Raw genomic sequence first — 25,000 nt, forward strand, 5'->3', positions numbered from 1 at the left:
GGCTCACGTGGAGGCCTGGCAAGGGTGTCCTGCATGGCTCCTGGGCTGGCTTTGTGCTGTCATTGAGCCTCTTTCCCTGCCTGTGTCCCTGCATCTCTGATGTGCCCAGGGTGAGAGCAGCTATGCCAGGGCAATTCAAGAGGCCCTCAAAAAGCAGCTGATAGGGAATAATTATTTAAACATGACACCTCATTCCATCAGAAAGGGTAGGCTGCTTGCAGAGGGCCTGAGCCTTGTCTCCTTGAGATTAGCAGGGCTTGAACATGGAGTTGAACAGGAATGGGATGTGCTGCTAAGAGCCACACAATGGAGCCTTTTAGTCTCAGTTTTGGGGTAAAAGTCCTGTTGTGCAGAATAAGTCCATGCTCAAGCTTCTGTTTTCCCTTGCTGTGTGTTAGATTTCCATCTGTAACCTGCAGAAATCCTTCTGGCCCTTGCTCATCAGCGGGATGAGATTACTTTCTCCCTTTCATGTCTTTAATTCATTTCAAGGAATGAGCTACAAAAGCATGTTTTAAGAATGAACAGAAATTGTGCTGTCATACCCTAGTTATGTCTCACCACTACTTTTTATTTTTGTCATGCTGTTTCTGAAGATCTTTAGGGTTTTTTTTCTTCTCTGGGGGTGTGCTGGATCACTCACTGAGCCAAGTGCAACTGCACAGCAGTGCTGCTGTGGGAAGCTTACTGTAATAAATTGGTCTGCAAGGATTCATGGTGCCATTTTTTAATGCCAGGGAGTGTATTAGACACTGGTAAACTGGCCCAATTTGACCTAAGTGGAACTGTCTTAATTTGTTTCCAGGCAGCTTGCTGCCTGTACCTTTAAAATATCTTCTTTACATAGTCAGTGTCAAATGTGTTAGAATAATATTAGCACAGGTAAGTAAAATACCTTTTTATAAGGCTTTAAATCATTTCTGTTACAGTTTAATGTGTAAAGCTACAGATTTTCCCAATTTGTTCGTAAGGTTATGTATCACAGACCTTAAATCATTTAAGGTTTTAAACCTGAGGGGTTCACTCTCAGTCATGAACTGGAAAGCAGATTGCAAGAGACATTGACATGCTGATCAATGACATGAAGCCTCCAAACAAATCAGTACAGGACTTTAAGAGATGAAGCCTTACTGTGTTCTGTCTGTCATCAGAATTTATAAAGCATCTTAGTGAAAGCCCCTTGAGAATCATTCCTAGAATTTTGCAAGTCATGAGCGTGTATGTAAAAGCTGAATTTTTTTAAACACAAGTAGCCTTGTAATAGCATAGCAAAAATGTGCTCTGTGATGTTGGTGTAGGAGTACTAAGAACCTGTTTAGTGAGATAACATCTTTTAGAAACCTAACAGTTTATTATCTTTGCTTCTGTTTGTTGGCTTTTGCGTTGAATGAGCTGCAAGTAAGCACTAGGAAGGTATATCTTCCAGAATTTAAGACATCAACAAGAGCAGAAATTTGAGACAAACAAGCTGTCACTGTTTTTAGGTGGTGTGCAACTGAAAATGTTGGATGGGACCATGTTTATCTGCAGCAGTCCAGGAATTTGCTGTTCCTATGTGTCCAAATATAGTAACTGAAATTCACTTATTTAAATTCGAAAGTGTTATGGGCCTTCATAAATGGGACCTGAATCCTATCTAGATGCAATTTTATGTTTAGAAAGACCAAATCTGATGACAAGGTTTCCTTTACCCAGTTACAAACTGATTTTTATTCTCTCCAGTCAGCATTGTAGGTGCTTCTCTTGACTTTTGCAGTGTTTTTATTCTCCTGTAGCTGGGTTTGCCCATTGACATGGGGTGCTGGGTTGGAGTGATGCCTTGTACCTGCTCACCACCCGTTCAGCTTAATAGGAAAGTGTGTAATGAGAGGACAGGCTTTGCTGCTCAGGGCTTATAATTCAAATTCAGAGATAACTGGCAGGTAAAAGAAAACTGGGCATGAGGAGAGAGCAGGGAACAATGTGTTCCCAGGTATGAGGAACAATGGGGATGGCAAACCAGGTGATTACTGCAGGATAGTTGGTGCTTTGCTGTGGAAACGTGCATTTTGAAGAAAAGGCTTGAAGCTTGAATTGGTGTAATTCTCCTGTGTCAGCAAAGTTGTGTGGCAGAATTATCACTTGGAAAAGGCTTTGGAACACGTGGCAAAGCCTGGCTCAGTCTGCAAGCGAGGAGGGAGGCAGTGGGGTTTGGGAAGCCTCATGGTGAACTATCACAGTGGCCATGAGTATCCAATGAGTATCCCGTGGTTGGTGTGATGGGAGCCAGAGGGGAAAGATGAGTTGGTGGGGACAGAGTGGGACAGCAGGAGCACCTTGTGCTGAGTGCAATCCTGACAAGGTGGAGGCTGCAGAGACCTTAGAGGATACAGAAGTGTTGCATCAGTATTGCACTAAGGGAGGGCTGTGCTGCTTAGTAGTGAACTTCTGTTTTCATCATCAGATTTATTTCACTCTGTTTTCATCATCAAGAGAAGCCCTCAAAATTGTTGTTTGCCCTTCAAGCCAATGAACAGCATTGAGCAGCAGTGTGGTCCTGTTGGTGCTGACTGATTTAAACCCAAAGCTCCTGATGATTTCCCCCAGAAATGAAGGCTGGGATTGTGTCCACAGTGCCCACCATGGCACCCTCAGAGCAGTCAGTGCTTCCCTGGGCAATCAGGGCTGCCAAGGTGGAGCCCTGAGGCTGTGGGGCTGGAAGTGTGGTTTCAGAACTGCTCTATGAAAGAGTTGGGTTGATGTAGATGTACAAAGTCTATTATTTGGAAGTGACCTTTAATTTTATTTGTTAGACATTCATAGGAATAAACATAGTTAGAATTCTCAGTCATAAATTCTTCAGATTATAGCTTCAGTTGAGTGAACTTTATTTTGCTCTAAGAATGCCCTTTGTTTTTGTCTCTATTTTGCTTACTAATGTAATGGCCCTAAATTCACTACTGACAAATATCTTGGAAGTATTCTGCTTGGCTTTTACTGCTGGCTCTTATCTGTTTTAAGTAGGGTTTATTAGATGAGATCATCTACAAAGGACTTATTTCTGTTATAAAATGGAATTAAAAAAAAGTAAAAATACAATTAGTAGCTGTTCTCTTTTTACTCAGTTTGAAAGATTAGAATATCAATGTCAAAGAGAATAACTGGGTTTCTGGAGTATGCTATGCAACTTTTGTTTTATCCTGTTTTGTCCTCTTTTGCTGTACTGTCTAGGGGAAAGGATCAGAAGAATTTCATTCTGTTCCTCATCATTATCTTGAGAGGAGGTTTTCCCTCTCAAAACAATCCAGAACTGAAAGAAATTTTTATTTCCAAATATGAAATGACTACCAAACATGTATATTATGAAAACTAAAAAATAAAATGTGTTAAACCCATTATTATTGTAATTCTTAATGCTCTCTGCTGTCCTGTAGGTTGCCTGCTTGAGGTGGTATTGTAATATTTTAATGTAAATGTCTGATTCAAACACTCAGTTTTGACATATTAAATTTCTCACAGGTTTTATTTTTCCAGTTGTGACCTTCAGAACCTGTCCTGTGTCTTTTAAGAATTTCCTAATCCAGGGAACAGATTCATTGGATTAAGAATAACTGGTAAGAATACTTATATTGTTCTCATAACATTTTCTTCTGCTTATGGATCTGAGTCTGGCTATATTTTTCCAATTAAAAAAAAAGTAAAATGAGGTACTTAAATTAGATTTTTAAATCTGTTCTTGCATGGTTTTATGTCTTCAAAAATATTATTTTTATGTCTTGCAAAACTTTTTATTGTAGTTCTTTCAGGTTGTAGTCAGCTACAAATAATTTTTTTTTTCAAGAAAAAATTCTGCTTGTTAAAATCACGAGCATTCATCTTTATGCGGTTGATATGTAATAATTGTGTTGGGGATGAATCATCATTTATTACTTTATCATCAGACTGCTGATTTAAAAAAACCCATGACACTCCTGATTAAATTAATTTTATCATTTTTGGGTCGTTTTTTTCCTCCTGTAAGTTCAATAGAACATCTCATGCATATTATTAAGAACCATATTCTGTTGTGTATTAGCATGAGAAGAACACCCATGAAAATCAGTGGGTGGAGGGGTGTACTACATTGTATATGTGATTTTCCTCTGAGCTATTCCAGTGCAGCAGAAGAAAAGCTCCTGTAAAGTCTGAGAAATCAGATTGGTGTGGAAATAAGTGTGAAATCAAAATTCGGTTATTTGGCCCTCAGTTTGAAATAAAAGTCTAGCTTCCTAGGAAATAACTAATAATTAATTCCACATTCCACATGCATTAATTGATCCCTAAATCAAAATTTCGGATAGCTTCTGCTCCCAAATCAAATTCTTATGTTATTTCTTTATTTTAATTGTTATACTGGGTTGTCCATTCCTTTTTATATCTTGTGAATTAGTAGAAACTCTGTGATTCAGAGGAATTGTGCTGATTTATAGCTGATGTGAGAGAATATCCAGGCATATTAAAGCTTCAGTACTGCAAATGCATAAGCAGGTATTGAATTACTGATGCTAATGGAATTACTCACGTGAGTAAAGTTAAGTAGAGACGTAAGTGTTTTCAGGATTGATGTCTGTACTTATGAATTTATATCATTTAAGAGTACGGCTCACAATTTTTAAAACTTACTAATTGAATGTGAGCTACTGGATTTCATTCTAGACAATTGACTTGAAAAGAATTACAGTGACTTGATTCTAGAATAATTCCATCAGCTTCAGAGAAGATATGTGGATTTTTTAATGCTGTAAATAAGGATGTAGTTTGGCCAATTCACTCCACTGATCCCCACTAATATCAGGAAATACTTGCCAGAGTAAAGGAGGAGCACAGGACTGGACAATTAGTGATACAAATGGTTTCAATCAAATGGTTAAATAGCTCAGCAAAGACGTGGTTCGTTTTGTAATAGCATTTGGAATCCAAATAAAACCATCTGAGGGATGTGCTGTTTGTTGTGATGCTAATGCACAAAACAGAAAACTCTCAGCATGTCTTGAATTTCAGGGGGGTGTTAGGAAGCCATTATATGTTAAAAAAAAAAAAAAAAGAAAAAAAATTCCAAGCCCACAAACTTAAAATATGCCTGCAGAAGCTCCTACTCAATTCTAATTAACAAAGCTTACCTTTCTCTTGACCATAGAGGTCATCATGTAAACTATTTAAATTGATAGTAATATTATGCAGCACGAAATTAATTTTACATTGTATACAGTTTTTATTGTGACTTTATCTTGTTTCAAAAGTGCTTACTTTCTGATTTTGTGGATATTACTGACTGGATTACTTTTATTTTGGTTTTTACACAACAGTTATATTAGAAATTTGCTGTTTTATTCTTACCTTCTTAGTAAAAATCCTTTTATCACACAATGGGTAATTTATATCCATTACCAGCCCTTTCAATCCTTTTCAGTGGTGCTGTCAGTGCCTTTGGCACAGTAATGATTAATGTGATCTAATAATAGTGTGCCATTATATTACCTTAGTAAAACATGTACCAACATCCTATTCAGATCTACCAAATTCATAGCTTCCTATAATATTTTTGTTGAAAGACAGGATTACTATTTTTCAAAGAGGAATTTTTTTTTTTTGCCTTTAACATATTTAATGAAATTCACAATTCTTTGCCATGGTAATCTTCGTGCATGCATTTGGGCTTGATGGGTGAATTTTATATCATTCTGCATTATTATGATTTGTTAGGCAAATTGTTTGACACGTAAAGAAAGATATGCATTACATTGTTTTGCTTTGTTAAGGGTGCATTTTAAGCACTCGCTATCTTCTGATTATTCTGCTGTATTTATCATAGAGGGTATATTTAGATTGCAGTATGCAAGAACAAGTATTTGGGCTAAAATGTGTCTTTTTCTACATTCTAACCCAGATACTACCACATTCTGTAGAAGGCAAGCTCTCTGCTCCTCTGCCCATCAGAACCAGTTTTGGTCATGGTTCCTTTGCTGTGGTGCTTGCTCTTTGGCAATCTCTTGCCTTTTTTTTTGCCAGTAGAAATGTGCAGAATGGTGCCCAACTGTGAGCTAGAAACTGGGATCATGCCTGTGGTTTTCAACCCAAGGTAAAAGCACCAGAGAGCAAAAGCCACACGGATCTGCCCCATACCTGAGTTTCACCCAGATGTGCCATTGCTTGAGCCCAAGCTCCAGCTCTCAGGTACTGCCAATTCACACAGGAGGCAGAAAAATGGTCCAGAGAACACGTTTTTTTTGGTGCTTGTGGAAGTGCTGGAGCAGTGTGTGTGACTGCCCTGTCTCTCCAGTTAGGCACCAGGGGTGCATGGAAGGGTTTGGTGCTGCTCTTGCATTGAGCACCGATGCCCCCAGTCCTCTGCAGCAGGACTTTGTACTCTTGGGTTCATCTGTTTAATAATGCCCCTAGTCAGCATGGATGAAGAGTTGGGATCACGCTGCATCCTTGCAAAGCATCTTAAATCTTCGTCACCCCAAGATGTCATTATTGCAGTCAGGGAGTCACATACTTAACGCTGTCGCAGCAAAATCGAAATGAAACAGCATGTCCACATTTTAACTCTACTTTGTGAGGTTTGTTAAATACATACTCTTACTGTTTCATCATATCACAATAAATAATGAATGAGGGAAATATTTTAATCTTGTCAATACTGGGAATGTCTAAAAACAAGCAAAGTGTGTGTATGCATTTATGTGGATTTCTTATTTGATTTAAGCTAAGCGATACAGCTGTAACATGATTTGAAATATGCAATCAACGTAAACGAAGAAAAATATTTTGAATGCAGTATATAAACTGTTTTTTAGACATATTTTTAGGAAAAAAGAGAAAGATTATGATTGTCATACCATGTAACAATAATACTGCCACTGGAAATATATGCAGCAGCTTTATTTTCTGCCACGGTAAAGACAATCTTAAGTCTTGGTCATTTAAATCAAAGACATTCTCATCTCTTCCACGTAGCTGATTCTTCATGACATAACAAGAAATGAAGGGGAAAATAAAGCCTGAAATCTTGGTTTAGCATTGTATTCGAAAGGCTTAAAGAAAGTTCCAAAAGATGCTTCCCTGTTTTTAGTAATAAATAGTTATATACAAAATACAAAAGCCTTTTACTCTCCAAAATTAGTTTACTAATGGAGATATAATTATTTAAAGCTCTAGCTGAGCTGTACCAGTCTTGAATTAGAGATGCTTTAGGTTGGACTGTGTATTGTGCAGATTGCATTGTACCTTACTGCTTTATTGCTCCTGCATCCTGCAGTTTTACCTTTACCAGTCAGGGCCAAGCTGAAATGGAAAATGGTGGCTTTCTTTTTTGGGCTAAGAATAGAATGGTCAGTGAAAGGTTTCTCCCTCATTTTTCCACATGCAACTCAAAATAGATGTAGTAGACTGCAGAATAGACTTCTCCATGGTCTAAAGCATTTTCAGGGTCTGGTTCATTGTTTTTTGATATTGTTCTGTTCAGTGAGAGATTCTTGTACCAAGTGCTGGGGGCACCAGGTTCCTCAGGGTTGTTTTATGTCTCTCTCATTGGTAAAGTCAGTGAATCAGCCAGCCAAGGATTATTTCATCTGCACATCTGCCCATCTTTATTCTGATGGGACAGAGGCCCTGGTGCCATCTCTGGAGTAGCACAGGTTGGAGGAGGGAGAAGAGGAGCCTGGTGCAGCTGCACAAGCTGTTAAAGAGCCCCATTACACTTCACTGCCCTTGTTTGAGCTCCTGCCCGTGCTGCTGTACTGTGATCCTTAACACACTTGGGTAGGTTAGGAAGTGGCTTCTTTTGTGTGACTCTGAAAGAAAGGCCTCCCAGTAAGCAGAGGAAGGAGAATAAAATTAAATTCAAGAATCTTGGCCTAGTCTTGAAAGATAGAAAAGCACAAGAGGAAAAGAAGTTTTGGCTTTTAAGGCTAATTTTATCTCTTGTGAGGCCATCAAGTCAATGAGTAGAGGTGGCAACTGGAAGTTCTTGGGTTATATTACTTGCCACTGGATTACTGTGTGACTTTAGTAATGAAACATAAATGTTCTCTCTGTTCCCCAGTGGACATAATACCATTTACCTGTCTCAAAAATGCTTTGTAATTTAATTAACACTTGGAGTGCTCTTTGAGCTCCTTAGATAAAAGCAGGCAAAATGAGTCAATTGTTACAGAAATCCCAATTTATTCCCGTTTAAAAAAAATTACACTTTGTCTTGACTTTTTCAAACCTCAGATAATGTTTGATAGGAGTTTTGGGCTTTGTTCTTACTGGTCCTTGGAGTCACTTATTCTTAGTGATTTGCATAGGCACGGTGTAGGTATTACTTTTTTGTTCAACAGAGTATTTTGGTGGATCGTAAATTACCAGTCCCTGTGCTGGGAATCTGCTTCTGAGAGAAGCATACATTTTCAGAGAAGAGTTTGAGTTGTGCTAGACAAGTTCTTCATTATTCTTCAGTACATTCCTCTCATTGTTTTGGGGGAAAGATTTCTTAATTTTTGGTTGGGCACTGGATGTAATAGCTTGGTTTTTGTTTCATGAAGTTATGCTATATGTTACTGAGAGAGAAGTGTTGTAACTACAGCTCTTCCACGACCTTGTTTCATTACCACATCCTACCCTGGCCACATCACTGACCAGTGACCAATTCTTATGTAATCATTGCCTGGAAGTTCTCCCTGATCTCTGCCTTTGATTGAAATAATTGTACAGATGCTTCTGCTTTGTAAGACAGCTGAGATGTTGATTTTTGCACCTGTGCTGACTTCCAGTAAAGAAGTTTATTTTTCAGCAGGCAGAAACACTTGCAGCAGGTGAGCTGAAGCTCCATCCATCCATGCTTTTCATCTTGTGTTGGTAACAGCCAGGTCTTTCTCTCAAATCCTAAAGCCCATCTTGTTGCTCCTGGGTACCTAATTCATTCTCACACTTTTTCATGCATTCATGTGGGTTTTGCTGCCTACCCCTCACTCTTCTTTTCAGACTGTAGAAACAGCACATACATACCTGGATACAGCTGGGCTCAAAGTGAGGCTTTTGCAAAAAGTCTATGTTCATACATTTTCTCCCTTTTAATCTACTTTCTGCCACTGTCTTATTTTAACTGCTCAAAAGGAGTTTAAACACGCTCCTAGATAAGGAGATAATCTCAACAAGCATCTTACCACAAGCAAAAATGTGGCACACCTGTTTGCACACAGGCTTGATGAAACATCTCAAAGTTATGCTAAGCAAGTCTGCCATTCCCTTCTGGTATTAAAAGTGTCGTTATCTTGGAGTTCTAAGATGTACTCTTTGTGTAACAGCACATAATAAAACCTAGAAGTAAGTTTATATCTTTCTTATTCTTTCCTTCATCCTCTCCAGCAGTTGTTTCAGCAGAACCCTTCTGCTTTTGCTTTGATAATTTAAATAGACAGTCTCATGCAGTTGTGACAAGCAGGGCTGACTCTCAGCTCTTGTGGAAATCTGGCAAAGTCAGAGTAGCTCAAGTGATCTGCCACTGCTTTTCAAATATTTCAGAGTAATACAAGCTCCATTTATCAGAAACTGTTAATCTTTTTTGACTCTAGATCTGACTTTCCTTCTGTATAAACTTTACATTTATTTCACTTTTTAAAGCACGTTCTACCACAAAAGAACTGGAGAAAAGGTAGAGGGAGGTGCCTGTGGGGTTTATACCTCTGCCCATCTGTAGTGTTGGGTAGCAGGGCTGGGAGTGCAGCAAGGGTGCAGCAGCAGTGCGGGCACCTGTGCACATGTACAGCCCTTGCCAGGAGCAGCTTGTTTTAACAACAGGTGAAAGCGTGCAGCTCTAACAGTCTAAAGCAGAAGCTTCTCTGCCTTTCTCCCTCATGTCCTTTCCCTGGAACATTACATTTTTTACTGCAAGTGTGGCTGGATAAAAATAGAGCACATCTTAAGGCTCTTAATAGAGATCCCAAGTGTTGCTTTGAATGGACATTGTCCTGTGAGCTCAACAGTGGAGGAAAATTCTTATGTTCCTTTTCTTTCCTGTGGGTAACTGCACATTTCATAGCTGACCAAATATGCCAAGACTATGGAAAAAGAGAAAATGGCAAGATGACTATTTCCCCAAAACAGTAAACACACATTGCAGCCTGGCTTCTTGTTTGAGAATGCAAGATTTTACTTTTTGAATAACTACTGTATTTTAACAATAGGCATCAAGTGGTTGCTATGTGATACACAACAGTGTTTTTCATGAACTTTTGGCTGCTGAATAAGCCCAGCAAATATGGGTTCTTACCCTTTTAGTTTTCTGGGTCAATTCATTTTGCACAAAGGAGAGAATGATAATTTGAGTTGTAGGCAGAGAATGTTTTCTTCACATGGTAGGGAAGATGGAAGCTGTTTTTATTTGATTTCTTTTTAAATTAAAATTATAATTCTTTATAAAGTTACAAATAATTATCTTATTACTAAAGGCATCCCATAAGCATGTTAGAGTCTTTCTCTGTAAAATAATTGCTGATTGTCACTGCAAACTAAAAGTGAGGGAGAGTGAGGGGAAACAAATATATATACAATGTGTATGTGTGGAAGTTATTTTATTTTTTCAAAATGGTATTTGATTGCCTCAAAAGTAAAGACTTAGGCAAATGCTATTTGTTAGGTGGTGCTGGCTGATTATAGACCATATAGAGTTGTTTTCTGAACTGCTGTTGTCTAAATGCTCAGCCCTTTCCTGCTTATGTGTCAGAGAGGACAGTGTCTATCAGATTTAGTTGGCTTCCTGATGGGACACCACATTGAGGGTGCTTTTATGTTCTTATCTTCCCTTCTTCTGTTGTTGGAATCCCATGGAGCAGGATTTCTGCAAAGTGTGGAGCTGAAATCTGCGTGAGAGCAGGGGCTGGCACTCAGGAATGGGAGGGGAGGGGCAGGTGAGGGGGTGGAGGAGCAGGAGGATGTCAGCAGCTCCTGGGAGCACACAGAGGAGCAGCACCAGTGGCACCTGACAGGAGGGAGGAGGAGGAGGAGAGGCAGAGAGAAAGGAGAATGTTTGGGATAGGGGGGGAAGGGCATTCAAGTTACCCAATGGAAGGGAGAGAAATGATTTCTAGCTGTGCAAAGGTACATGGGAACATGTACCTGCCTCTAGTTTCTCAGTGCTGAAATACTAATTTAATTGTAATTAGCTCTGGAATAAGTACACTCACAGGGGCCTGTGCAGGAAGGTTTTGGCAGAAATAGATGGGCTTGGTTTGGAGGAGTGAAAGTTGGAAGAGTGTTGCTGAGGACAGCTCCATCGTGTAGAAAGACAAAGAGGATGGGTGGAAGGTTTATCATGCTCTTCTCTGAGGTGTTTCTAAGCCATGAGCTGTTCTGTCCTGGAGCAGATGTGGACAGGGCTTTGTCTAATCTTGGCCAAATTAATGGGACACAGAGTTTGTGACAGACTCACCAGGGCTCTGGAGGGCAGCTGGCTGAACCGTGGGAGTACTGCTGGCTGTGGCTGGTGCTACACTGGATTTGGTTTCTGAAGGAAAATACAGCTGTGATTACTCTTCCTTGTGCTGTCTGTGTATGACAGCATCCATCAGTGCTCATCCATCCACTCAAGTGTCACCATGAGACGTGTCTGAAAATGCCAAAGATGTACAAATTTCATCTGAGCACTGTGGCTGTTCATTCTCTAAGGCTCTTTTCTTAGCCCCTCACCACGTGCCAAAACACAGCTCTAGAGCAAGCTCCAGAAAGGCTCCAGTCAAAGCCATCTCTCCTCTCATCTGGACATAGCTTCAATCAATTCTCACAGTGGCTGTAGTTCTCCATTTGTGTAATTTACATAATTCCATTAGGTTGAATAAATTTACACAAATTTGTACCTTCTTCTGCTGGGGAGATTTGTGTTGGTTTTTACTGCTTTGGGATTTTTTGAGCATAGTCAAGTCCTGTCTGCATGCAGTCACTGTGGCAGATATCAGCCAGAAAAGCACCCATGTTTCACCTTAAAGATTTCCTTACTGAGAAGAATGAAGGAAGTTACAATACATCCCAGGTCACTGCATCCTGACAATGCTCAGGAAATTCTCATCTTCCCTCTGCGTTTTCCCAGTTGCCCTTCTCTTCTCTATTGCCTCTTTTTGGTTAAGTTCATTTCAAATTCAATTTTGAGGGAAATACCTTTTCTCTTTGGTCTCAGACACAGCAACACCCCTGCCCCACAGATGATAATAGGGATTGCTTACTCAAATAGAAAGAAAAATTCTTTTATGGATGACATTTTTATTTTATTTTATTAGATGTTCCATGTAAAGCATTTATCATTGGAATAATTTTCCCTCTCAAAGTCATATCAGACACAAAGCTGTCTTCAGGGCTATTTCTTCTAGTTCACTGGACAGCTGTTCTGCCTGAAAAGAAAGAAAAGATCATATATCAATCAAAGACTTCAGGAGAATCCTTATGTTCTTTATCTAATAGGAAAACCCTAACTGTGAATTCTTGATCTTCTGACTTCTGCTTTTTCAGTTTGAAGAACTGCACTGATATATTTTGCAAGACTATCTGTTGGGTTTATTTTTTTAATGTATCTTTTGTGTGTCGTTTTGATGCTAGGAGGGTGTTACAAACTCATCTGCACTGGTGACAGCCACATCATAAGCAAACAGTTTTCTTACCCCGGTGACTCGATTCATCCTCCTCTGAATGTCACTATGGGCAGAAATTAGTGCTGCTTAGCAGAAACAAGCTTCTCATCTCTGCTCTGCTGGTGCTCAACTACTGATTTCCAGTGGAAAAAGACTAAAGGGCTGAAAGGTGTGCCCAACCTGCAGTCTACTAACCTAGTACAGATGTCTGTATTTAGTCATCATTCTGGAGTTCTGTAACTCCTTTGCACTGACATAAGTAACGTGGAATAATTAAAAAAAAAAATTATTGCTAGTTATACAAGTACCCCAGTCTGTCATGCTAACTTAATGAAGATTCAAAGTACATTAGACTTCCTGTCCTTTAGAAAAATATTCAGAATACTTATACAATTTACTAAACATTGTGTATGTACAATTGCAGAATTGAGATTAGTGTGTGTCCTTTCATCTATGAGTGTGGGGTGAGACACAGAAGTGAACTTGGATGCTCCCTTTCAGCCTAGCACTGATCATCTTCCAGACTGGAAACCACATCCTGCAGGCAGGGATTCCTGGCTGTGTTAGGTTGTGAGCTGAGTGTCAGAGCATCTTTGCACTGCACAGGTACACTGGAACCAGCCTGGAGGCTGGCTTGGAGACACAGGAGCCCAAGGGAGCTATTAACCAAACTTGAACATTTTTGCACAAGGGAAAAAGAAAGGCAAACTCAGCTCCAAGAAGGTTTTTGTATGCACCTGATGGTGCCCTTTAAAGCAGTCTATTCCATGTTCATGCTATGTTGGCATTTGTTGGTATCTTCAGAGCCCACACAATGCCATGTGGGGCCCAGCAATACAAAGATTTGCAGTGTTTTGGTGTGTTTTGCTGAAAGAGCCCCTCTGTTCTCTCAGCCAGCAGACCTTGACTTTGGTAAGGCTTTGCAAGGGCTGTCTGGCCTGGATTCCTTTATGTAGGATTGCAAGCAAAATTAAGGCATGACGCAGCTAATTATGCAAGGGAAAAGAGGTATGAGAAAGGAAAGATGTGCCAGCATAATTGCTATAAATTCTTGTATTTACATATACTTAAAGTTGTCCTGATCCCAAATTTCCTGGAGCAAATGAATTTATTGATTTTAAGCAGATCTTGGATCATATGGCTTGCCACATTGGATCAGAATATTGGGCCATCAAGTGCCATTGATTATGACCAGGAGCAGAAGATTTAGAGCAAGAGGCAAGAAACCTGTGATCAGTCATTTTAGAATAAGCTCTCCTTAAGGATGCTGTAATTATAAGCAGGACTCATGGCCAGTGTGCAAACTGTGATAGCTCCAAACAAAGGGAAAACAATTGGGATGATTTAATTCGCTTTTGCTTTGAAATAATAAAAAAAAGAGATCAGTTTTATTTAATCAATAGACTCTAGGGTTTGATGTATGGATGAAAACTTACAATCAGTGGAATAATACTTCTGGTTAAGCACTTCTCATCAGGAACTTGTTTGACCTGTGAGCTGCTTCATTTTTTAAACTTAGATGTCTCTATTATAGAACTTCTAAAGATTGTTGCAGTGCCAGCATGAGGAGTGTGTGTGTGTCTGTGCTTTAATATGGATGCATCTTGTAGGAGAGGAGATAAACCTTTTTCTTTGTACACAGACACATACATGATTTATCAAACATATTGTATTACTCTGTCTTTACAGTAAAACATACAGTGGATGTGAATTACTCTATCTGTGAAGGATTAGAAACTCTGATGTTCTGTCTTGTATTCAAGAAGAGGATTACTCTGCAGATAACGTGCAGATAATTTACTTTTAGTGAGGCAGTGCAGTTTAAGGACCAAAAAATCAACTTTCTTGAGGCAAAAGGAGTAGGAATTGGTATTGAAAAATATAGGATAGTTGACCACTCATGGCAATTTCAAGAGAACATCCGAAATATATCATGATATATTTATTGAACAGTTGTCATTTCCATCTTCCTAAAATGGTCTTTTGATTAAAAAAGATTAAAAATATGTTGTAAATGCCGAGTACCTTGAAATTCACCAATTTTATTGCATGCATTGGCATGATTGGTATGATTACATGCCAACAGCTCATTTGAATATGAAACATCTGTACATTATTATTTAGGGATTTTTCATCTGTTGATTTTAGAAATGAGGATTTTATGAGTCCTTGCATGCATAATTGTGTGTTACTTATATACAGAAGCAGTCAGTAATGAAAGAATTGGCCAAAAGCATACTGTATATGGTTTTGTGATTAAGATAGGAAATGCAGTGTATGAAGAAATACAATATGCACTGCATTTGATTTTAGGTGTGGCAGCAGCAATTATGATTTCGTAACAGTGGAAGTAACATGACAGTTCAAAAGCACAGTGAGAAGATTATGCTTTCTTATACACAGCAGTGTAAATTCTTAAAATAACAATGTAATTTTTACATTTTTCACTGGAAATCAAGATAATCCAATTTAGAACAATTTATTCTCAACAGGTATGGTAAAAAAAAGATATATCATTCTGGAGCGTGGTATAATACATTAATTTTTATGAGTGAGTTATGAAGATGTACAACTCAGGACCTAGGATAAACATCATATTCCTTAATTAATCCATTACATTATGGCACATATGTGTCACTTTTATTACCCTAAAATGAAAAATGTTGGGGAAAGAAAAAAAGCCTGTTTTTTCTCTGTATTAGAAAACCTTTCTTATAAAATCATAAAAACATAAAATCTAATGCAGCAAACACTATTAATGAGTTAAACATCTAAATTCCTTGAAGACTTGTAAGATAAAGAGCCATCATCTTCTGGTAATTGTTCAAATACGTTCTTAGCTCAAATATATTAAAGCTTCTGCATGCTGTTTCTACGTGTTTAAATGAATCCAGACAACTTAAATTCCAGCTAGAGAATGCTGGTGAAGCTGGGATTGAGCAACAGTATAGGAACATAGTGAGAAATGAAGGAAAAAAAAAAATCTGTCTTTTTAATATCCCAAAATGCAGTGATGTAGATTTTTATAGATTCAGAAGCCACCCACAGAGATCTACAATGAACCTTTCTGTCATATGGATCTTATCCTAGCCAAGATTCTCCCTTCTGCCCCAGCCCAGATCTCCAGGAATCTGGCGAATATTTTTAATGGATAGGAAACTATCCATTAAATTTCTAGAAGAAGGGTGGCAAAATGTCCTCTCTGCCTGAGTGCTCTGGCCTCACCTTAAGAAGCTGTTCTCTTTGTGTCTGAGTATGATTGACTATCACATTTTAACCACAGAGATTTACTTACAGATTGGAATGAATATTAGACTTGTAATGATGAATATTTTGTATTTTCAGCAAAGGGTCAACGAGAGCATTGGTCACCCATTGATTAAAGAATTGGATCTCAGCACACTCCAGCCAGGTAAGTCACCCCAGCCTTGCAGCTCCCAGCACCTTTGGGAAGGTGGGTGCTTTTCTAAACAGCGGCCACTTCCAGGGCATGCCTGGGAACAGACACCAGATCTCCCTCAGTTCCTGGGCAGAGACTTCTCAATGCAGTTTATCTCTTTGGTTATCTAATGTGGGAGCTGTTTTCCCAAAATGTGGTGTTTCAGTTGTATCTAAGTGCTGGAGCTGGGTGCTGAAACAATAACTGCATCTTGTCTACTGCACTGCATTGGAACTTCTTGGTATCAAACCCATAGATTGTGAATGTCTGCTTTGTGTGCCCAAATGATCTTTTACATATCTGTGTGAATGCATTTTCACGTGATTTTACAATGCTGGGTTATCTGTCACTATTTGTCATTTCTAAAATCTGATACTAATAGAATTTAGTATTTGTCATTTTACATTAAAATAAGAAAAGACATAAGACAACACAAACCAAAACACTATTAATGAAAAAATCAAATTAGAGATTATTGTGCATTGAAGACACAAAATTTAATACAAATTAGCACAATACAAAGAAATATGTTTTTCTGCTATCTCACTATTAGAAGAATAGCTCTGCTTTTCTCCATATGTCTGTGTCACCAGGTTGTTATTTCTTTTGTTTAGTCATATAATAGAATGTGTTGAGACATATTATCCTCAACTTGTGTAACAGCCTACAAATACTGATTGCAGTTTGAGCTTGTTATGGAAAAGTATTGCCCTGTGGATTGAGAAAATGACCAACAGCGGACTATAATCTATGAAGCTGAGAGTAAAATTGCCAACTAGAGGTCATTTTTCAAACCAAGGGGCAATAGTTTTCTACTATAAACTGAATATTACAGTCAGTATATGTTTTATTAAACCATTTCAGAAACTTGGGAGCAGTTTCATTTAAACTTCTTGCTTGATGTGGCTCAGAGAACAGGCCCAGGGCAGCCCACAAAAGAGGCCTAGTGCAGTCTGTATAATAAATATTCTGTATACTCAGTAATTATGAAGGCTTTAGGGCCTTGATGGTGAATGGCCATATCCTGCCACCATTCTGAATCCTTAGCAGCAATTGAAGTCATTAAGATTTGTGTATAAAAATGAGTGCAGGCTGCTGTTTCTTACTGTAATACTGTGACAATCTAGAGCCCAACTATATAGAAAAGCCAATTATGGCTATTGCAATCTAAAAGATTAAAAGGAAAATGCCTTTTCCTCCTCCATATCCTCTTACTGTTTTTCTCCCCTACTGAAGTATGGAGATGATGGCACTCACACAGGGGTGATTGCCTTAGTCAGTAAGAGGATTTCCACTCTGGAATAACAGAAATGACAATAAACATGCATGGGGAAATTGAAGCCTTTAACCTCTCCTATAACACACCTTGCTTATCCATAGAGGGTTCTACCACCCTCTGCCTGGGAACAGAGGTGTTTTCTGCAGCCATTGCCTAGAGTGACTCTTAAATGTTAATATTTTTTCAGTACAAAACCCTCAGTGACCTTCAGGGTTTAAGGAGAGTGATGGGGAGTTCCAGCTTCTCTGCAAAAGTGGGGTGCAAAGAAGTATCAGGAGGACCCCAGTGGCTTGGGCAGAAGGAAGCCAAACAAAATATTTCACTTATTCCTTGAGAATCCTTGATAAAAATAATCATGTTTAGAGCTCCTTGTGGGACTTAGCTTCTTTTGTAAGCCTCAACATCAGTTTGTCTGCCTTGCAGGATTTCTGATTTTCTATTTTGGGGCAAAACTCAGAATCTGATCCTGGTTCTGTGGCATAACCATATCACAGATCAATACTACTATCTTGTTCACAGCACACATATTTAAATTCCTGCATGCCTAAGTTGGAAATTCACATGTCACAATCATGCCTGTAAATTGTGAGTTCCCATGACCATAATTGAAGATTTCTATCTGTATTTGCCAGATTATTGCATAGTTACAGGTATAGAATGGGCAAATTAGGAGCAAAATATGTTTTTCTACTTGGACTTTTTAAAAGCCAGACCTTACATCCATATGGGTGTATATATTATACAGACACAGACATAATTTTGAAATGGTCATAATTTTAAAGGTCTGCATAAAACTTCACCTCAGCAAGGTGATGGATTAGAGTAATAAAAAATGGAGCAGCAAAAGTCCTGTTGTACATCTAGTCCATCTTCTTGACATTACAGGATTGTTCCCTACAGGGTACTTGCTGATACTTTGTCTAGAGCAGGTTTAAACGTCCCAAGCAGTGAAGTTCCCACTAAAGTTTGACATATATAATTCAAAGGATATTTTTCTGACCCTCTATCTAAAATTGAACAGTTTACCATGATATGTTGGCAATAACTTCAGGGACCTGTCCTGTGTGCATCTCCTTGGTGCTTCCAGGCTTCCAAATATTTGCAGAAAATCTCCATAAATTACTTTGTATTGACCATGCCATTTTCTCTCATCCTCCACCTAACACTGTCACTGGGCAGATTGTGAGGGATTTAAAGACTGGGCCAAATGAAAATAATGCTATTAATTTAGTGCTGCATGTATTGCCTAATATACACACACTATATATACGATTATGCATCTAGTCTGTGTTCATTTCTAGGGGGATGTTGTTTAGAGGACTGTCTGATTGTATTGGGCTTCTGCAAACATATAATTAATCTCATTTTTAGCAATGCTTAGCTCCAAGCTGATGGTGTAGAAATATAGGGTTATTAGTTTCTAGAACATTTTTATTATGCACTTTCTATTTTGATTGACAACTATTAATATTTTAAAATGACAGAGCTAAAACTTATGCTGCCAGATAGCATCAAATGTAATGTATACTAAGTAAACAGAAGCATGTGAGCAGGATAATATTTATTGTATAGTTACACAACAATGTGTAAGAGACTAGAGGGAGAATTATTCTTCAAGAGGGATATTTGATATTTTACGCTCTTTAGAAATACAAACATAGGACTGAACTTTGTACCCCATTTCCTCAGGGTAGCATGCAGATTTTATCATCTATCCTGGATGGGTTGTTCTTGAAAGCTTCCATTCTTCACCTTCCTTTCTCTCAAGTTGTCTGTATAGAGATGAGGGGGAGAAGATCCTTCCAGGATGAATTTTATGGCTCTTCTGCTTTACCATTTCATGGTTTTTCTTGTAGCTCCAGCGGAAATTTCTGTTGAACCCTTTTCCTTGAGAGAAACTGTCCTTGAGAGCTTGACTGTGCCAGTCAGGTCCTGTTGGGGAAGAGGCAGAGTCAGAAGTGTTGTGCAGCAGGAGATTCACGAGGAGAAGGATTGTAGCCACTGTGCCCAAGTCAGGTTGCAATTTCTCATTTGGGAAAAAAAAATAGCCAAGCAAATAGTAATTTTGTCTTTAGAACAAAAGGAATAGTTACTATGAAGTATATGCAAATTTCCCATGTTTTTCTAGTGAATATTTAATACAAAGCAATTAGAAGCAGGATAAGAATTACATAGCTTTTAAAAACAACAAATGAAGAGGCTCCTATTTTCATGACACAACTCACCCATCGAAGATTATTTATTGAATTCACGTGAACAGGAAGGAGTTGGAATGTTCAGAACCTGGTTAAGAAGGTCATTCTTAGGTCTGTGTGCCCCAACTGCCCTGCTGCAGCCAGGCCTGGCTTTAGAAGGATGGTAGAGATGTGCATCTCCTGAAAACACATACAAACAACTCAAACAAAGTGAATGGAGATGTAAATTCTTGTGCTGTGTTAACAAGTAAATTGATAAAACTAGCATTAGTCAATAAGGAGGAAGACTTTAGGCTTTTTTTTTTTTTTTTGTAAAATAATTTCAGTTTGTGTCCTTAAGAGCAAAAATTAGCTCAGTTTTACAGAAGTTTGTCAGGCACAAAATATATTAGGCAGAAGTACCTGGTTTATCTTGTGTAGTGAAAGGAATAAAGCTATGTTAACCTTGTGTTCTATCTGTACTAATTTTTCCTAATTTAGATCTAGCTTGACTATTTCAGTGAAGTACCATGTGTACCTATCTTTAGCAGAAGAAACTCTAAGAGGCAACTCTTAAATTATTCTCAATTCAAATTTTTTATGAATGATGAAGAGTAACCACTTGTGTTTGTCCTTTGCCCACCACCAAAACAGGTAGCTGTAAAATGACAAGATAATATCATTAGACAGTTGGTTTTGACAAAAAAAGATTAACTGGAGAAGAGAAGGAGAGTCAGTGGGGTTGATATATTTCACATTTATTTACTGTCCGAGGTAAATGACTTTTTCCCCTCATTGAGACAAAAAGTATCCGTGTGTGAGGTGTTTTAATTTTTCCCTGAGTGTGCCTTTACATACCATGCCTGTCTCCTACTGGGGCTGCTGGGCAGCACTTTTAAACAGTTGCAGTTTCTAGCTGCAATTAAAATGAAGTTAAACACAAGATTATATATATATATAAAATACCTGATCACCCAGCGTTTATTATGAACTGTTTGATGAAGTTCTGCATTCATTCCTTAAATAGATCACATCATATTTTATTGTTGTTAAATTCTCTTTTGGATTACTACCTTCTCTTTTCTCTTAAGTTTACATGGTTGACTGCTGCAGCATTCATCCACTGTGCCTTCTGCACTTCCTTCAGCTTTTCCATTCCTTGCAAGTGGTTTTCCTCTTGGCTTGTGCTTGGCATCAGGTTGATGCCATTAGCAAAAATATCTTAAAATGTTTATTATGAATCTGGACTGGTGAGGGAATTGCAGGTGCTTGTGGAAGCACAGTTTGGGAAGAGTAGTTCCTGTCGATGAAGGCAATGTGTCATCGTGCCTGATGTACTTGTGAATTGTTATCAGTCCTGTTACCAATTTCTGTCTAATCCCTCCTTGTCCATCTGTGATGCTTATGGTTCATCTCTTCTGGGCATTAATATTCACGTTGCAGAATGATACATCTAATGAGCGACCCCACTTTGGGGGAACAGTGCCATGTTGTGATGGAATAAAGTGTCATGATGTCTTAGGTAAATAAGCCAATTGGTCTGGGAAGAGGAAAAAAACCTCATCTGGCAGGAAAAAAATAAGAGGAGAGGCTGTTGGTGTATGAATCCCACTGAAATGAGGGTAGTACCCAGCAGAATATACATGAAGAATTGTGCCATCACACGAGTAATCAAAGTGAGGATGGTTTGGATGCTGTAAAGTGCCTTTCAGGTAGGAATTTTGGATTTTGCAGCCATGGTTCCTGTAAACTTCCCTACTATACTCCAGCCCAGTGCAAACTGTAATGTTTTGTTCTGAGATTTGGGAAGAATTGCGTCAGAAATGTTACTCATAGGGGTCTTAACTGCAGCCTTAGATCACCAGGGTCAGGATTTCAATGCCAGCACTGTTCCCATCTGAGCATCTCCTTTGTCTCCTGTAATGTAAATCCTACCCTCAAATGCTTGTGTAGGGTTGGCACTGATATTCAATGGGAGCAAAGGCATCAGAGATCAGATGGAAAATATGTATATTCTGCATCTGTGTATTGTATGTGGCAGCCAGGCAAAGTGATGGAGCAACACTTTAAAATAAACAGGATCTTTATTATACAGTCAAGTGGGGAAAAAGTGGATGTTTCTATTTATCAGTTGGGGTTTTTTTTGTCTTGGGTGTTTCTATCTTTGACTGATACAAATATTTTGGAATCTAAACATATCTCTGCAATACTGTTGTGTCTTTGTTCTGGATTTCTTTCATCTTAACTTATCAACACAGTATATGAGCCATTTTATCCTACAGTGTGATCATCATCCTAGTGTGTATTTGCTCATTAATGTCAGGTTAAGATCTAAAGAAATACGAAAGTAGGAGTGAAATTTCTTTCTTTCCTTTTTTTTTTGTTTTGTTTGTACTAATCTTTTTATATTAATAATGATGGAAAAAGGAAAAACTGTGCTGTGGCTTTAGCTAAAGAAAATATATACACATTTTCCACAAGTGCTCTATTGCTTTCAGACTTGGGTTGTCTTAAATATTAGAACTCAAACATGATCTTAAAACAAAAAATGTGATCAAGTCTCTCTTTGGAGTGGGGACTAATTGGTTTGGTATTTAGAAATAATTGAAATATCCTAATAAAATATGCATTAGAAATAAATGTATGTGAAATGCACATTCTAATATTTATACTTTTTCACTGAATAGATTTTTTTTTACCCATATCCTTTGCATAAGTTCATGAACAGTTGGCAAGGTCTGTTTTTTTATACACCTGATGTATATAGTGAAGAAATTTTGAAAAGAGAAAGTACCAATGGAAAAATGTAAGAGCTAATAATTTTTTTAAATTGCTGTGGGTTGCTAATGGGACACACATTTGTTACACAAGCTGCCTTCTCTCTTTTCCTTTTTATTTTTCCCCCAAAATTTACCCTAAAAGTATTTTTAGACAGCTTTTTCATTTCTTAAAAAACATAGAAACAAAATTAAAACAGCTTTCTGATTTCCAGTTAAAAAACTGAAATTTTCTGGAAGGGTACAGACAGAAGAAGGGGAGTGGGCCAGGCAGGCCACAATTTACACATTGGGTGTATAATATAAGGTGTTGAAAATTCTCACAGCTGGAGCCTGCTCCTCTCCACTAGCTAGGCAGGAGGAGAATTGTTCTAATCTGGGCCATGTTGGCAGAAAGTGTCCCAGCAGCAGCTCTGAGTGAGTGGTTTGCAGAGGGAACCCACAGCAGAGTCCCATAGGGAGCGATGGGCGCCGATCCTGTGCTGACAACGAGGGTCAGAGGAGGTTTCCCAGCTGAGCAAAAGCCTCGAGAACTCCAAGTGAGTGGTTCCTTTTCTCTTGGGGAGCTCAGCTGCAGGCTGGGCGTGTTGGATGGACCAGGTTCCTGCAGAGCTGCTCCTCATGCCCCAGCCTCCACCTGAACCATCCAGCCCTTGACACTGCTGGTGTTTATTCCTCAAAATCCTTCTTCCCTTTTGTGGGGACACATCACCGCCCACAGCCTCATTAAAAAAAGCACTTAAGGATATGTTTTGTCTTGAAAGCTTTTAAATTTGATTGAGATGATTTCCAACATAAAATACATTTTCTGAAGTTTGCAGGGGCGGGTATGCAAATGTTTTGATAGAGTTGAAATGCCTGGTTTACATCTGATGATTTCAGATGGTTAGGCTATATTGTAATAAAGCACACTAAAACATAAATGACAGAATTTAAGAGCAGTGTTTTGACTTTCCCAAGGTAAACGTTTTCACATTGCAATGTCAGTTTTGGCCTGTTTTGGGTTGAAACCAAATTGTCAGCTGAAAGTTTCATTTTTTACAGATTTACCTATGCTAATGAGCTTAGCAGCTCTGGCTCTTTCCTATCAGTCCTTCCTGAGAATCACCCTGTCTGTCCCTACTTGTTGCTTTATTATTTTTCAGAGCTGTCAGTTTTCAGTCCTCTCCAGACTCCCTCCCCTGTAGCAGGAGGCACAGAGGTCTCTTTACTGCATTCAGAGCATGAGACACAAAGAAGCCCACAGTCTAGTTACTGAGCTAGGTTTATTGCAGTAAGTTGGCATTGTAGGGCACATTCTTCTCAACATCTTGAAGCTTTTAGCAAGTCTTTTCTCTTATTTGAAAACTGCCACAGTTTGGCTTCTGTTTATGAAGGAGTCACAGCCCTGCAACACTGATTTGTGCTTGCCTAACTCTGTTCTGGTGTGCTTTCAGTAGCATGGCAGTACTGTGTGAAACCTTGCAGCTTTATTTACTACATCAAGTTCAGCAGCAGGCAGTGCTTGAATTTGAGTAAAACTTGTGTCAGAAAACTAAAAGAAAAGGAGATAGAAGGCAATTTTTGAATACATTTCTGTACCCTCCTGTTTGTGTACATTTAAATTTATAATAATATTATTTAAATATTATAAATTATTATAATATAATGTGTTAAGGCTTGCAGGATTTCTCAGCTTTATGGATCAGAGGTCTTCTTTATTGACAGGCATTGTCAATGCAAATTTTTCCCAGATCACCCAAATACTTTATTTCAAGAGACTGGCCCTCCAACCTTGGCACTGATGCTAAAAATATCAATTTATACACTAATTAAGGTAGTACTGACTTTTAATGACAGTTTGTGTCTGTTTTTTTTAATGCATGTTAGTATATAAGACTAACTTTTTGTACAAACTCTCTGTGCTGTGTAATCTCTCTCCCTGGAAATAACACTTCTATTCTTCCCTTTTGAGAACAATTCTTTTTAAAAGATTGTTGGCATGTTCTTAACTTAGAAACAAAATCACCTTAATTGAAATGTTTAAAATCTATTTTCTGAGCCGTTCAGATCTCCCCAGAGTCTGTCAGGCTGCTGCAGTGTGCAGCAAGCCCTCTTTGTTCCAGTGGGGCCCTCTGGGCAGTGAGAGTGGTGTGGGAAATGCACTCTGAGAGGGTCTAAAATAGACAAGTGGGACTGTGCTCTTGCTTCCTCACTTCCAGTCAGCCCTGTGATGAGGAAAAATCAGAGCAATAACCTCAGAGTGGGAGCTGACACCTCTCCAGCCTCAGGCTCAGCACTGTGCGCTCTCCCAGAGAAGATCCCTGATGGCCTTTGGTGCCACCCAGCACCCTCTGCTCGTGGCCTTGGCTGGGGACTTGGGTGTATCTTGAGTTTTGGGAAGCTGGGCAGGCTCAGCAAGGCTGTGGAACCTCCTGAGCATGTGGCAAACCCAAGCTGGGCATCCAGGAAAGGAAAGGGATTTCTCTGGGGTGGCCCAGGTTGGGAAGAGCTTTGGGCAGCACCCTGTGCAACAACAGAGATGGTGATTTTGGGGCATCTTGTGGAGCTGGATGTGAAGGGAACCACCTCATGTTTGAAAACAGCAGTAAGGCCCACTGAGGGGATTCACAGATGAGGCTTTTCAGTCTTTTAAAGTTAATGCAGAGGAGGAAAAAAGGAAGGTAAAGATTCTTCTCATTGCCCTGCTCAGCTTGAGAAACCAGTAA

At 38.9% G+C, this 25,000-nt stretch overlaps 1 protein-coding gene across 8 annotated transcripts in view; it reads left to right on the forward strand.

Annotated features, from left to right (window-relative positions):
• The window catches only part of ZNF536 (zinc finger protein 536), a 343,245-nt gene that overhangs the window by 51,465 nt on the left and 266,780 nt on the right, over window positions 1-25,000 (forward strand). For 5 of the 8 annotated variants that reach the window (XM_064722742.1, XM_064722741.1, XM_064722744.1 and 2 more), the window contains exons 2-3: window positions 3,499-3,593; window positions 15,969-16,035. The gene's annotated coding sequence lies outside the window, so the exon portion shown is untranslated. The remainder of the gene's footprint in view (window positions 1-3,498; window positions 3,594-15,968; window positions 16,036-25,000) is intronic. The other 3 variants (XM_064722747.1, XM_064722748.1, XM_064722745.1) reach the window with 1 other exon arrangement.

Source organism: Zonotrichia leucophrys, chromosome 11 (assembly GCF_028769735.1).
Source record: "Zonotrichia leucophrys gambelii isolate GWCS_2022_RI chromosome 11, RI_Zleu_2.0, whole genome shotgun sequence".
In the NCBI taxonomy this organism is placed as follows: Eukaryota; Metazoa; Chordata; class Aves; order Passeriformes; family Passerellidae; genus Zonotrichia; species Zonotrichia leucophrys.